Genomic DNA, 13614 nt, shown 5'->3' with positions numbered 1-13614 from the left:
CACCCAGCCCCCTCTCACAGTTTTAACATTGTATACGCCAGGGATAGACATAACTGGAATCTTCCAAAGGGTGAGTCAGTTTCTGAATTTAGCCAGAGATCCTGCCTTCCTGCCTGCCTCAGTTTCCCCTCTCTGCCAGACTAGGGTGAGGCAGGAAGGATAATAATGGTGGATTGTCAGAAACCATTCAGCCTCGGGGGCCAGATGCCAGGGATTGTTTTCCATTCCTAAGAGGGTGGGCCTTTCCTGCCAGGAGAAAATTCCAAGCCCAGTAGCCGGGAGGGAAAGATCCTGCCACCCCCGGTGACCACACAGCCTCCCGCCAAACCCTTGGCATCTGCAAGTTCTTTTTCTCCTGTGTCTCTCCTGGCCCTGTGGAGGAGCCTCTCACGTGGGGAGGAGAGGCCTCTAGCACACAGGTTTTGCTCACAAGTGCCCTGTCTCTTTCTTGTCCCATCCTGTTTGCAGCCCAGGCTCAAGGCACTGGCCTAATGTTCCCAACCAACACTTGTCTTGTCTTGCTGCAGCTCTCGCTAGTCTGGATGGCTGGAAGGTCAGGGGGCTCCTGTGTTGAACACAGGGATTATGGCTGGGAGATTTTGGCTTCTAAGAGCCTTGTTCCCCAGGTCCCCAGTCAGTTGCAGTTTTCGGAGGCAGGATGGAAAACGGTCCAGCATTCGATCTACCTGGAGTTTCCTGGTTGGAAGAAGTTGTGTTAAAATTTCTGCAAAGCCATTGTGGTTCTGGAGCCACAGTGCAGGTTGGGAGGGATGTTGAGGGCTGTGATGGTGGCAGGCCAGGTGTACTGGTGTAGGCGTTGGTGGCAGCTTGGATGCTGACAGCTGGGCAGGGGCTGTTGTCTGAGCCTATCACCCCTGGCCCTGACCCAGGAAGGGGAGTGACAAGGACCAAGGGCCCAGAGACCTGAGGGAAACTTTTACTCACTCAGCCATGCATTCTTTCACTTAGGGCATTTCTCCTTTTTTCCTTGCTTTCTTACTAAATTTTAAAAAATATTTATTTGTTTCTTTTTTTATTTTTCGAGACAAGGTTTCTCTGTGTAACAGTCCTAGCTGTTCTGGAACTCGCTCTGTAGCTCTGTAGTCCAGGTTGGCCTCAAACTCACAGAGATCTGCCTGCCTCCCCTTCCTAAGTGTTGGAATTGAAGTTATGCACCACTACCACTCAACTAAAATTTATTTTTATTTTATGGGTATTTTCCTATATATGCAGTTTGCACATGCCTGGTACTTGAGAAGGCCAGAAGTGAGCATCAGATATCCTGGAACTAGAGTTACAGATGGTCATGGGTTACCATGTGGATACTGGGAACTGTACCTAGGTCTTCTGGGAAAGCAGCCTCTGAGCCATCTCTCAAGCCCCTTTCTCCCCAACCCTTCCCCCCCTACCTTTTTTTTTTACAGATAGGGTTTCTCTGTATAGCTCTGGCTGTCCTGGAATTTGCTCTGTAGACTAGGCTGTCCTTGAACTCAGAGATCCACCACCACTACCAGGCTTGCTTTTTGTTTGTTTGTTTGTTTGTTTTGAGATAGGATCTCACCACATAGTCCTGACTGTGTCTGACTTCCTTCCTTCCTTCCTTCCTTCCTTCCTTCTTTCCTTCCTTCCTGCCTTTCTTTTTCTCTTTCTTTCTTTTCTTTTTTCTTCCCGAGACAGGGTTTCTCTGTAGCTTTTGAACCTGTCCTGGAACTTGCTCTGTAGTCCAGGCTAGCCTCAAATTCACAGAGATCTGCCTGTCTCTGCCTCCTGAGTGCTGGGATCAAAGGTGTGCGCCACCCATTGGCCAGCAATCCTGACTGTCTTGAAACTGAATATGTAGACTAGGCTGGCTTGCACTTACAGAGATCCACCTGCCTTCCAAGTGCTGGGATTAAAAGTTTGCACTATTTACTATGCCTGGACCTTTCTTGCCGCTGATTGTACAATAGCTGAGTATGCTAGAGCCCTTTTGAGGACACTTTTGAATAAGTGGGGGCTGAGTTAGTGAGGGTAGTCCTTGTCCCACTGAGGAGTCTTCCTATGGGTCTCATAGCAATTAACCCTTTTTTGGGGGGTTGCCTTTTTCCTGACTGTTAGTGTCTGATTACAGAGTGACACCCACATTTTATCTCCCTCTCACTGGGGTTTTCATTGCCTACCTCTGCTGTATTCTGTACTTGTCTGTCTTGTCTACCCCCCACAACCTCCCAAGTGCCTCCCTGTTCTGGGGGAGCAGCCATCCATCTTGGCCCCACTTGGTGGGCTCTGCACAGGACTGTGGGAGCTGGAATGTGGAGCACCTCTTGGCTTATGTGTACTGGTGCATCCTGCCAGCCTGCTGGGGCACTTCCTCTGACTTCAGGCCAGGAATTTCTTGATTGCTCCCCACAAACCCTGGGGCACGAGGTTGCTGTGAGAAGGGCTAGGCAGAGGCTGGCATGGGAGCTGGAAGGAGGGAATAGGGAAGCTATGTCCTGGAGATATCTGCAGGTGAGTTGGAGAGAGACAGGTCTGGCTTTGTCTCCTCACCCTTACCTCCTAGTTCACCACTAAAGGCCTTCCATGAGCACAGATGACCAACATTTGAGTCTTCTGTACCCTTCCAAGGAGTCCATGATATACCCATTCTACACATTATTGAACATAGAGAGAACCCCTGTCCACACAGGTTTACCTTCCATGGGAGAGCACCCTGTGTTGGGGGGAAGTGAGGAGGAAAGCACTTAGTGGGAAGATGTAGCCAGTGGGTGCTGGAGTGGAGGACAGGCAGAGGGTCTGGAGTGGAAGATGAGGTCAGAGGGTCTCCAGGAGGATGATGGGGGTTGGGAAGGAAACGCGACCAGTTGGACCAGTCCCAGAGAAAGCATAAATAAGGCAGAGACCCAAGGCTGGGAGGAAGACAGACAGATAGGAGTCAATTTTTAAGTTTTGTTTTGTATTTTATGTGTATGGATATTTTGTCCTGAGTGTGTCATGTGAATTCTGGTTCAGGAAAAGGCCAGAAGAGGGCGCTAGATCCCCTAGAACTGGAGTTGTAGATGGCTGAAAGCCATCATGTGGGTGCTAGAAATCAAACCTGGATCCTCTTTGAGAACAGCCAGTGCTCTTAACCACAAGCCATCCCTCCAGCCCCAGCCCCATCATTTAAGTTTCAGAGGATTTGGGAGCTACTAGCTGGATGCTGGGCTGGGAAGAGGTAGGGAGGGGAACAGGGTACTGGTGACAAAGAAGAAAGATGAGCCTAGGAGGGACAGAGCTGTGGGGAAGAGAGAGAGAGAGAGAGAGAGAGAGAGAGAGAGAGAGAGAGAGAGAGAGAGAGAGAGAGAGAGAGAGACAGACAGAGAGAGACAGAGAGAGACAGAGAGAGACAGAGAGACAGACAGAGACAGAGACAGAGACAGAGAGAGACAGAGAGACAGACAGAGAGAGAGAGAGACAGAGAGAGCGCCCTGCGCTTAATTAGCTTGGATGTGGGCAGAACTGTGTTGGCTAATGTTTGATCCCTGGTGGGAGGCAGGATATCCTGGGTTTGTAGTATTTGCCATTTGCTGTGGAGTTACAATACTGTAACTCAGTGTGGTTTCACATATCTGTAATCCCAGCACACAGGAAGCAGAGGTAAGAGGAACAGGAGTTCAAAGCCAGACCTGACCTACATAAGACCCAGTGGGAGAAAAAAATAAGCCAAACATTGTGACACACACCTTTAGTCCTAGCACTCGGGAGGCAGAGGCAGGTAGATCTCTGTTGGAGGATAGCCTGGTCTACATAGCAAATAGACACAGCTAAGGCAAGACTTTGTCTTAAAAAACAAAAGTCTAAAATTAGCCAGGAGTAGAAGTGTGTGCCTTTATTATTTATTTACTCTTTTATTTTAGTTTCTTGGGACAGGCTATCACTGTGTATCCCTGGATATCTTGGAACTCACTCTGTAGATCAGGCTGGCCTCAAACTCAGAGATCCACCTGACTCTGCCTCCTGAGCGCTGGGATTAAAGGTGTGTGCTACCACCACCAGGCTCAGGAGGCAGAGGCAGGAGAAGCTCTGTGAGTTTGAGGCCAACCTGGTCTACATAGCAAGTTCCAGGCCAGCCAAGGCTACATAGTGAGATCTTGTCTCAAAAAAAAAAAAAAAAAAAAAGACCCAGACAAATAACCCCTCCCCATAAATAAATCAATAAATAAGTACTACCATCAACTTGAAGTCTGAAAGGTGTATTGTGGTCATCGACACCAGGGACAGAAAGTGTGGAGAGGCAATTAGGGTGGGATAAGTGGTGAGGGTCTGAAATGATTTTATTTATTTATTTATTTATTTATTTATTTCAAGACAGGGTTTCTCTGTGGCTTTGGAGGCTGTCCTGGAACTAGCTCTTGTAGACCAGGCTGGCCTCGAACTCATGAGGTTGCCTGCCTCTGCCTCTGCCTCCAGAGTGCTGGGATTAAAGACCTGTGCCACTACCGCCCGGCTTATTTATTTTTTCAAGATTTATTTATTATGTATACAGTGTTCTGCCTGTATGTATGCCAGAAGAGGGCACTAGATTTCATTACAGATGGTTGTGAGAAACCATGTGGTTGCTGGGAATGGAACTCAGGGTCCCTGAGCAGCCAGTGCTCTTAACCTCTGAGCCATCTTTCCAGCCCAATTTTTATTTTATTTCATTTTTTAAAAGATTTTATTTATTTATTATGTATACAACATTCTGCTTCCATGTATATCTCCATGCCAGGAGAGGGCACCAGATTTCATTACAGATGGTTGTGAGCCACCATATGGTTGCTGGGAATTGAACTCAGGACATCTGGAAGAGCAGCCAGTGCTCTTAACCTCTGAGCCATCTCTCCAGCCCCTTTGTTGCTTTTTTTTTGATATTTTATGTATATGGGTGTTTCCACATATCTGTGTACCACATGCATGCAGTGTCCATAGAGGCCAGAAGGGGGCGTCTGATCCTCAGGAACTGGAGTTGTTTGCTGCCACGTAAGTGCTCGAATTCAAACCTGGGTCCTCTGGAGGAGCAGTCAGTACTCTTAACTGCCAAGCCACCTCCCTAGCCTCTGTGACCACATTTTACACCTGGAGGGCTACTCCAAGGCTCCTCCAGAGCTCTGTGAATGTGTGGAGAATGTAAACCTCTGAGGGCCAATGTCCCAGGGAGTTGGCTTGGAAGACAGAGCACAGTGCTGGAAGACTGAGGTTTTGTTTTGTTTTGTTTTGTTTTTTGTTTTGTTTTTTCTTTCTTTCTTTTTGGGACAGGGTTTCTCTGTAGCTTTGGAGGCTGTCCTGGAACTCCCTCAGTAGACCAGGTTGGCCTTGAACTCACAGAGATCCACCTGTCTCTGCCTCCTGAGTGCTGGAATTAAAGGCATGCATTACCACCACCTGGTGAGACTGGGTTCTTAGGCCTGCCTCTCACTGGCTGTGCAACCTAGAACACCTTCCCCACCCTGACAGCCTCTGGTACCCAAGGCACATGGGGCTCTAAGCCCCTGACTGAGGCTCGTGATGTGGTTTTATTTCTTTTCTATTTATTTTATTTGGTTTTTGGAGACAGGGCTTTTCTGTGTAGCCTTGGCTGACCTGGAACTAGCTCTATAGACCAGGCTATCCTTGAACTCACAGAGATTCACCTGCCTCTGCCTCCTGAGTGTTGGGATTAAAGGTGTGCGCCACCATTGCCCAGCTTATTTCTTTTCTTTTTTACTACTGATGTATTTGTAGACACCCACTTGGCCTTGCCCCTGCTTGCTCAGTCATCTAGCTGTGCTAATGATGTCACCATTGGGGAGACAGTGACTTCAGGTGGGGTTTGCCCTGCCCTAGGCTCCTCTGGCTCAGTGCCAGGGATGCTTCTTCCTGGGCACCTTTGGGGGTTATTCTCCTTTCTGATCACCTAGCTGTAGATTGTATGGGGGTGGGGTTTCTAGTCTGGGTCCTTCTCAAGCAGACCTGCAGCACCTAAAGGGCAAGGGAGGACAGTAGTCTCCCAGGGCAGACATGAAGTCTGTCCTTATACCTAGACAGCTGGATGGCCGTGTACAAGTCACTTTCACTTTCTGGTCCATAAAACAGAGGGCTCTGGGCTCCTCCTGGTGAGGGGAGGCAGGATACCTGAACCAGGGTGTGTGGCTCTGGAACTTAATGCAACAAGGAATGATTCTGTCAACATTGTGGATAAGCCCAGAGTGACTGAATTTCCATGGCTTTAAATGACACCCATGACCAGATGGTACACAGCAATTGTCTCTAACCCAGTCCTTCTCTCTCTCTCTCTCTCTCTCTCTCTCTCTCTCTCTCTTCCTTCCTTTCACTTCTCCCTCCCTCCCACCACCCCCTCTCTTAGGCTTTTCAAGACAGGGGTTCTCTGTGTAGTCCTGTCTGTCCTGGAACTCTCTCTGTAGATCAGGCTGACCTCAAACTCATAGAGATCTTCCTGCCTCCCGAGTGCTGGAACTTAAAGGTGTAAAGGTGTAAAATCAATCTTCTCTGATGGCCAGCACTGCTGTCTGCTGGCTTCTTTTATTTTTATTTTTTGTTTTTTCAAGACAGTGTTTCTCTGTGGCTTTGGAGGCTGTCCTGGAACTTGCTCACAGAGATCCTCTGCCTCTGCCTCCCGAGTGCTGGGACTAAAGGTATGCGCCACCACTACCCAGCTTTCTGCTGGCCCTTCTTAAGTTAAACTGTAACAGCATCCAGTGCACAGAACATGGTGACATCTCACCTAGTGCAGACAGCCAATGAGGATGGAGGATGATGTATATATACCCTGGTGGCCTCTCACTTGGGCACCATTTCTGTGAAGGTCAATAAAAGTTGGGGGACGGGTGGTGGTGGCTTACGCCTTTAGTCCCAGCACTCAGAAGGCAGAGGCAGGTGGATCTCTGTGAGTTCGAGACCAGCCTGGTCTACAAGAGCTAGTTCCAGGGCAGCCTCCAAAGCCACAGAGAAACACTGTCTCGAAAAGTTGGGCTTCTGGTAGAGAACTGGAGTGGATGTCCATGGGGCAGCGATGGCTCTTCTCATCCTAGTGCTGCCTCTGGGGTAGAAGCTACAGGGACCAGTTTTTCAGGTAAGTAGAGTTGAAAAGCAAATCATTAGTTTTGATTCTTCTTGTCCCTCTCTGTGTCATCCAGTAAGAGATTAAAAGCCCCAGCTGTACCCATTTCCTATCCTAGGGGGAGCAGACACTAGAACATCAAGTTGTCATGGCAGCCGACAGAGCTGAGCACAGGATGCACATGATGGGGACGGGAGCACTAGGTGCTGGGGACATTGGTGTTGGGATGGGTGCTTGATGCTAGAAAGAAGGGGTGCAGAAATAGGTGCTAGTTGGAGTACTAGCTGCTGGAGGGAAGTGAGTACTGAGGTAGGTGCTGGGTGCTTTGTGCTACAGAGTGCTGGTATGCATACTGAATGGGCCTGCTTGTGGGGAGGTTTTGGGGAGCTGCCAAGTGCTGGGGGCTGCAGAGTCGCTATTTCACAGGTAGTCTAGTCTGATTAGTCTTAAAGGAGTGGAAAGAGTCCAGGGAGGGAACTTGAAATTCTCAGACTCTTGACACATAGGCAGACATATTGGCTAGGTCATGATAAGTGCTAATCAGCCATGAAAGCAGGAAAGCAAAGTGAGACTGGAAGGGCCAGGGGCTTGATGGCTTGTACTGAGTGGCCTTTGCCACCTGTGGAGCACTTATCCTCTGACCCCATTTCCCCAGTCCCTAAGGGCAGGGTAATAAATACTGCCTGTTCCCAGGTGTCACAGATCCTAAGTGGAACTGTGTCTGCACCTTGGACAGGCTTGGCATCTGTTTGATGGGTGGATATCTAAGCATGCCTGTCCTGGCTGGCTTGGCAAACTTGCCCTGCCTTGGTGTATCAAGCACTTCCAGCCAGTCTTGGTTGGATCCGCGTCCTTCTGACTGTTCTCAGAGCCTTCCACCCCTGCACTGAGCTGCTCCCCGCAGGAGGTGGAAAGAGCGTGGGTTGGGGATTCACGCTGTTGACCTGGGCTAGATCTCAGCTGCTTCCTTTCTGGGTGGCCTTGGCAAGGGCTCCCTTTCCTGAGTCACACACACTCCTGGTCTGTAAATCAGAGGTATGCACACGTGGGCTGGGCTGTAGGGTAGCCAGTGGCCAGTGAGGCAAGAGGTACAGGGAGCCAGGCCTAAGATGGCTGACAAGAGGTTATACCCGCTGGGTGGGAGAAGGCATGAATTGGCGGGTCTAGAATTTCTGGCAGTCTGAGTTGCCTGCAGCAGGCCACTTTCCTTCTCTGACCTTTCTTTACCTGGTTCCCAGATAAATGGCATCGCTTGCCCTTTGGGGTCGGGAACTAAGAGATGGATGTTTGAACTTGTGGGGCCCCACCTGGGAATGGGAGGATGTGGGGAGGTGTTAGAGGCTGGAGGCAGCGGCAGCTCAAAGTGTCTTGGGCAGACAATGGGCACTGTGTGCGGGGCACGGGTGGGGCACTGGAGGGGCAGAGTGACACCCAGGCAGGAATGTGCCAGGCCTGTCTGGGAATGCCAGCACATTACTCCCCCTTGCTGGCTTCCCTTTGGCAGGCTCCCTCATCTGGTAGCCCAGGCACTCATAACACTGTGGGTCAGGGGTCATAGGCTGGACCAGCAGAAGGGAACTTGAGGATGGGGAGGGTGTGGCAGGCCTTCCAAGGTCCTCCCAAGCCTAAGCCATCTTTCTGCATCTGGGAAGAGTGATGTGGAGAGGCATCAGATTTAGTGTGCCGACATCTGACTGAGGCGCTGACTAAATCAAGTTCTAGCCTCTCTCTGGGACTCAGTTTGCCCACCTGTGCAAAATGCTGACCACTCTGTGGGGCCTCCAGTAGCTGAACCACCTCAATCCCTCTCCTTCCTCCCTACGGAAAGGAAACTTTGCCTGCCATGATCACCACTTGTCCTAGGGCTCACCCAAGGAGTGAGAACGTGCTGCCTGAAGGCATTTTCCTCTAAGAGGGCCAGGCCTGATCCCAGCTTTTTTCCTATAGGCCCCACAGGGCCCTGGGAGGGGCGTTCCCACTGGTAGGTGGGTGGGTAGGGAGGGTCTTTCTGCTTGCCCCCTCTTTGTCCCCTTGCCTGCCACACTATAGTTCTTTGGTGGCCTTCTTCCCCTCTCTGGACCCCTCAGCCCCTTCCTAAACTATCTTCCCCCAGAGCCTTATGTGTGTAACCCTCCCAGACATGATGCTTATATTTGCTTGCTCTTCTCCAACCACCAGGCTGGACTGTTTTCATTCCTGCCACTTTACAGAAGGGTAAACTGAGGCCCAGGGACATGATGGGAGCTCCAGGTCCAACAGCTGGAGGTGCTGGGATCTGAGCCCTTGTCCTTGGTACTCTTGTGCCTGGACCTTGGTCCTGACATCACAGTAAAGTTTAGACAGCTCAGCAGGTAACACAAATGACCAACCCCTGCCAGGTCCAAGCCCTCCTCCAGGCCTCAATGTGTTAAGGGGTTGAGTAGCCTGAGCCTGTTTGCCTAAGGCCACATTTTGGGGTCAGGGAGTTCAGCCAGGATCTGGAGCCTCTCGGGACAGTCCCTATCTAAAGCAGTGGGGGTGCCCTCTTACAGTCAGGGAGGCAGACACTAGCCTTTATGGGATTCCCCAGCTTGTGAGTCCAGAGATTGTCTCATGAGCCCCCAAGGTGGCCCAGGCTGCTGATGACTTCATGGGTCTTTCCCACACCTGAGTCACTGTGTCTCACACACTGACCCTATGGCACCTTTGGAGGAATGGGAGCTGGCCAGCCTGGGGTGGGGTGGGGTGGGGGAGTGCTGGGCATGTCTGGGCTCTGCTGAATAATGAACAGGGGAGACAGAAGGAAGCTGGGGGTGCTCCAGCTGGTGTAGCCTAGGGAATTCCTCCCATCTCCAGGCCTCTAGTCATCTGTGTGTGATTGCCCTACCTCACCTCACTGCCTTCTGGATTCTCCAGCTAGAGCCTGTGTCTGCACCAGAGCCACCGAAAGGGAACATCCAGTCTGTCTCCTCTTGGCCCCGCCCCCTGACAAGCATGGATTGGCCTAGATGAGAGAGTTGACTCAGTCTTCCCACCTGGGGAAAGGGCCACTCTGTCTTCCCCAGGGCTCGGAACTGAGCTTGAGGGCTAGTCTTAGAAGAGAGTGGGTTGCCAGATAGTGAGGGTCGGGAGACTGTCACTGAGTATCTAAGTATCAGGTTCCTGACATCCCCTCAGTAAGATACATTGCACAGATGAGCACTGGTGGACAGATAGGCTTAGGACTGTAGTTAGGAATTCAGAGTGTGAACCCTGGGTGATGACCCTCAGCATAATAAAATATAACTATTGGCCAGGGCATTGGTGGTGCACACCTTTAGTCCCAGCACTCGGTGAGATTAAATCCAGAGGCAGGTGGATCTCTGTGAGTTCGAGGCCAGCCTGGTCTACAGAGCGAGTTCCAGGACAGGCTCCAAAACAATACAGAGAAACCCTGTCTTGAAAAACATATATATATATATATATAATATATATTATATATATATATATGTTATGCTAATCACACTTGGCTCATAACACAAAGACCCCATGTCTTCATTTTGTAGCTGTGGATACTGAGGTTCAAAGGGGAGGATAGACACACAACCACACAACCCTCGTACAGTGAGGTCTGACCCAAGGCCTGAGTTCTTGTTCTCGGTGGGGCTTTCTGTGCTGGTTCTGATCTCTCAGGTCCCTTTGGAGACCACCCTACTTCCTTAGAAAGCCACAGGGGCTTGGGGACAGGCAGAGCTGATCTCTCTTTATTCACCCCTCCTGTGCCATGGTGTCCAGAGGCAGCTTCAGTAAGGTAAAATTCACACCCTCACATTGGTCACTGCCCTACTCTTGTAAATCTTTAAACAACCTGGTGACTAAATTACCCTGAATCAGAGGATCCCTTGAGAGCACCTGGTGCCCGAGGCCAGAGTATCCTCTCCTCTGTACCCTTTCCCCCTCAAGTCCTCATCCCCAAGGTGAACAAGTGATACACAGATATGGTCTGCCCCAGATGTACAAACAGATACACAGACATGGGCTGCCCAGATGTACAGACAGATACACAGACATGGCCTGCCAGATGCAGACATAAGCCTAGCCATCATGGTCATGGAAGACCTACTCTGTTCTGGGCCCTGGGCCACAGCAGCCCAGTCCACTGCAACCATTCCACTTGGCTCAGCTGGCAAAGGTGATTGCTAGCAAGCCTGACAACCTGAATAATCCCTGGGACCCACAAGGTAGACAAGAGAATCTACTTTCCCAAAGTTGTCCTCTGATCTCCATATATGAGCCATTGGAAATCTCTCTTTCTCACTCACTCACTCACTCACTCACTCACACACACACACACACACACACACACACACACACACAACTAAATAAATGGAAATTCAAAGTATAGTTTAAAAAATTCAAAAGAGATCCTAGCATGGCAGTATATATGACCATGATCCCAGAATTTGGAAGGTGGAGGCCAGAAGGGTCAGGAATTCAAGGTTATCCTCAGCTACATAAGGGGTTTGAGGGAAGCCAGCCTGAGCTATATGAGACCCTATCCAAAGGGGGAAAAAAAGCCACTTTCAAAATACCCCAAAATAAGGCCGGGCAACTTTAATCTCAGCACCCTGGAGGCAGAGGCAGATGGATCTCTGTGAGTTTGAGGCCAGCCTGGTCTACAAGAACGAGTTCTAGGACAAGCTCCAAAGCTACACAGAGAAACCCTGTCTGAAAAAACAAAACCAAAAACAAACCACACACACAAAAAACCCCAAAATAGTGACACATGCCTTTAATCCCAGCATGTGAGAGGCAGAGGCAGGTGGATCTCAGTGAGTTCAAGGCCAGCCTGGTCTACAGAGCAAGTTCCAAGACAGCCAGAGACACACAGAGAAACCCTTTCTTAAAACCAACAAAACAAAACAAACAAACAATAAAAACAAACATAAACCCACCACTGAGCTGGGCATGGTGATGTACATCTTTAATCGAAACACTCCGGAGGCAGAGGCAAGTGAGATCTCTGGAAGGTGAGGCTAGCCAGCCAGGACTACATTGAGAACTGCCTTAAATGAAAATAAATAAATAAATAAATAAATAAATAAATAAATAAATAAACACCCGAATCTCAAACAAGCAAAACCATATGTTCCCCAACCTCCCCCCCCCCACAAAAAAGACCGAAGATTCTAACTAGGAGCTCCTGTCTATAATCCTAGCACTGCGTAGGCTGAGGCAGGAGGATCACTGGGACTCAAGTCCAACCTGGGCTACAGAATGAGACCCAGTCTCAAGACTTACAAATAACCAAAATGGAAAAGAGGGGGCCCAGCTCTGCGGGTGCTTCCTGTGTGTATGGCCACCACCAGTGTGAGCCCCAACATAGAAAAGAAAAAAAAAATCACCAACAGGCTTTCACTTCATGCAGATGAGAGGGAAGGGCCAAGAACTTTTCTAGCCTGTGTAGTAGGCTGACTTGGGTCCCCCAGGTCCCTGATAGTTCAGTTCTCAGGATGTGACCTTATTAGGAGTCGGGTTGTTCGTGTAATTAGAGGAAGGATCTCAAAATGAGGTCATCCCGGGATGGGAGGGGTCAAAATCCAGGTAGTGTCCTTAAGAGAGGAAGGAGTGTGCTATTTAACCTAAGGGGAGGAAGCATGAGGAAAGTGGCAAAGTTGAGCGCCATCAAGAGCCACCAGGAGCCGGAAGAGGCTAACTTTTCCTGAAGTCCTTGGGGGTGCAGCATCCACTTGTTAATTGCTGGTTTTGGATGTCTAATGTGCAGAACTATGGCAGTAATGTCTGCTGTACAAGCTTCAGTGGTCACCTGGGGAAACCAAGGCACACTCCGTCAGCCACCCTTTCCAGCCAGCTGTGTTCCTCGGCTTGCCTACACAGGCTTGTTTTTTTTTTTTGGTGTATGCGTGAATGTGCAAGTCTACACATGTGTTTATACTTGTGAATGTCAGCCTCCACTTTTATTCTTCAGTCACAGGCTTGCAGTAATCCCTCTGCCTCAGCCTCCCAAGTGCTAGGATTATAAACATGTACTACCATATCTTGCTTGCCCTAGCTTTTACCTACTTGGGGTATGTGAATGGAAAGGGTGCAGAATAGGGGCCTTGGAGCCTTGGGGTCTTTCTAGGGAGCTCTGACAAGGGCTGAGAGGGTACCATGCTCAGTCTGAGTACCCTGTTTCTCCATCCCCTTGGGGCTGCCTTCTAGCCGAGGTGCCAAGCCAGTGGGGCCTCTGTAGTCACATACAATGGTCCCTCTGTGCCTGGTACAAAAGAAAATGTGAATGGAAAGGGCAAGGGTGAGGGCAGAGGAAATAAGGCTGCCTATACTAGAACAGAGTTTTGACCTTAGCAAAGGATTGGGCATGAGGCTCTGGGCTAGACGTTAGTTCACTGCTTTGGGGCTACCTGCATTATCACTGTGATGATTTCAGAACAACCTCTCTGCCCAATTATCAGTTCTGATACTGAGAGATCAGGGTCACATGACCTTCCCTGGAGCCTGGGCTCTCTCTGTAGGTGTATGCAAAGTCCATGTGGCATGATGATAATGGATGGGTTTCTGGGCTCAAGAAACTG

The sequence above is a fragment of the Cricetulus griseus genome, chromosome 2 (assembly GCF_003668045.3).
Source record: "Cricetulus griseus strain 17A/GY chromosome 2, alternate assembly CriGri-PICRH-1.0, whole genome shotgun sequence".
Taxonomy (NCBI): Eukaryota; Metazoa; Chordata; class Mammalia; order Rodentia; family Cricetidae; genus Cricetulus; species Cricetulus griseus.
Note: the sequence above shows the minus strand (reverse complement) of the source record.